This window comes from Rutidosis leptorrhynchoides, chromosome 11, assembly GCF_046630445.1.
Source record: "Rutidosis leptorrhynchoides isolate AG116_Rl617_1_P2 chromosome 11, CSIRO_AGI_Rlap_v1, whole genome shotgun sequence".
Taxonomy (NCBI): Eukaryota; Viridiplantae; Streptophyta; class Magnoliopsida; order Asterales; family Asteraceae; genus Rutidosis; species Rutidosis leptorrhynchoides.
In genome coordinates this window covers 401,855,114-401,857,173 of record NC_092343.1, presented here as the reverse complement: position 1 = coordinate 401,857,173, position 2,060 = coordinate 401,855,114, and the positions used below count along the sequence as shown (strand labels likewise).

The following is a 2,060-nucleotide window of genomic DNA, read 5'->3' as shown; positions in this document are numbered from 1 at the left end:
CGTTTGAGTTAAAACATCACATCATCCAGCTCATTCAGAATAGCTGTCAGTTTCATGGATTACCGAATGACGATCCTAATTCTCACCTTGATAAATTCATATCTCTTTCGAACTCCTACAAACAGCCAGGGATAGGACAAGATATAGTCCGGCTATACTTATTCCCCTATTCTCTCACTCATCATGCTCAAACTTGTTTTGAAGAACTGGAAAAAGATTCCATCACGTCATGGGCGGAGATGGCTACTAAATTCATAACCAAATATTTCCCTCCTTCTAAACAAAGCAAACTGAAGAATGACATCATTAACTTCAAATAAAGTTATGATGAATCTCTTTACACTGCATGGGAGCGTTTCAAAACCCTGCTGAAGAAATGCCCTAATCACCAGTTAGAACGGTCAGCCCAAATCTGTACCTTCTACAATGGTCTTACGGTAAATCATAGGACGACGATCGATGCAGCAGCTTAAGGGAATCTGATGAACCAAACCGCAGATGAATCATGGGAATTGCTCGAGAACATGACGATGCATCATCATGACTGGAACAGTGGTGAAACAAATTCATCATCTGCCCCGCTCTTCGCACTTAACAATCAAACGGAGGCCATCAAATCCCTCACGGATAAGATGGAATCTCTTGCCAAACAACTCAGAGAATTGAAGACGCAACCGCAGCAGGTTAACCAAGCTCTGGCTTGTGTTAATTGTACCAACCCACAACCTACTGAAGACTATCAAGTTGAGTACGAGAATCCTGACGGTTCAGTCTGTTACGTTCAATACCCAGTTCGTCCACCAAATCTCGGATTCAATCAACCACCAAGGGTTAATCAATTTCAGCGAAGAAATCAACCTTTTCGCTATCGCTATCCACCTTATCCAGCCCAACAATCTTAATTGACCTACGATCAACCACTTCCACTCACTGGTCCCCAGTTGAGGAAAATTCCCCTACCACCCACATTACAAAAGCTACTAACCTCACTCTCGGAGCTGATGATCAGTTAACTCAGTTCATCCAAGGACAACAACAGCTAAATCAGAGAACTGCAACCAGACAAGATCAGACGGAGATATTAATGAGAAATCAATTGGCTCTGCTCAAAAGTTTTAAAACGCAGCTCAGACAGTTATCACAACGCCTTGAAACCCGACCGCAGGGAAGATTGCTAAGTAATACTATCCAGAATCCCCACATAGAAGAAGCAAAGCAAATGGATTATGTAATCCCAGAGGAAGAACCACGAAGGAGGTCAACTAGGCTCAAGAACAAATCAACATATATTCAGAAGCTGACCCCTGAAACTCCAGTTCGCGTACCTTATCCTGGAAGGCTACAAGAAGAACCATCCAAGCATGATTCATTCAAACTAGATGGAAGATTCTTGGACACCATGTCCAAAGTTCCCAACCAGAAGAGATACATCCGAAGGCTTCTATCTACAAAGGAGAGGATACCAGACTCTAACAAAATTCCACTGAGTGAAGAATGCTCTGCATTACTCAGAAACTCTCTACCACCTAAGCTAGGAGATACGGGCCGATTAATTTTCCCGTGTTCAATCTACCAATCTGGAACCATTCATGCGTTAGTAGATTTAGGAGCAAGTATCAACCTAATCCCCTACTCTATCTACAAGAGATTAGAGTTAGGAGACCTGTCACCAACCAAAATGACAATCCAACTTGCCGATCATTCAATTCGATATCCTAAGGGCACAGTTGAGAACGTCTTGGTGAAAGTTGACAAATTCTTGTATCCTGCGGATTTCGTAGTAATGGATATTAAGGAAGACCTACACACCTCAGTAGTGTTAGGAAGACCTTTCATGAATACGGCTAGGACTGTCATTGATGTGTACAATCAAACCATGATCTTACGATCACATGGGGAGAGCGTTACCTTCAAAATTGACCGACCAACCGATCTTTCTGGACAGGCAGAGATGTTTGCTATTTCCACCAGACGGATCACTTTCGATGATGAGTCATTACCACCAGCCGATGATATCGAGATGGGTGTCGAATCACAGCCGACGACCCAGAAATGGAAGA

At 42.9% G+C, this 2,060-nt stretch overlaps 1 non-coding gene across 1 annotated transcript; it reads right to left on the bottom strand.

Annotated features, from left to right (window-relative positions):
- Nucleotides 1-287: 287 nt before the first annotated feature.
- LOC139879148 (small nucleolar RNA R71) lies at nucleotides 288-394 on the bottom strand. The gene has a single exon (XR_011769999.1). It is a non-coding gene; the product is annotated as a small nucleolar RNA R71 (small nucleolar RNA).
- Between the last annotated feature and the right edge of the window lie 1,666 nt (nucleotides 395-2,060).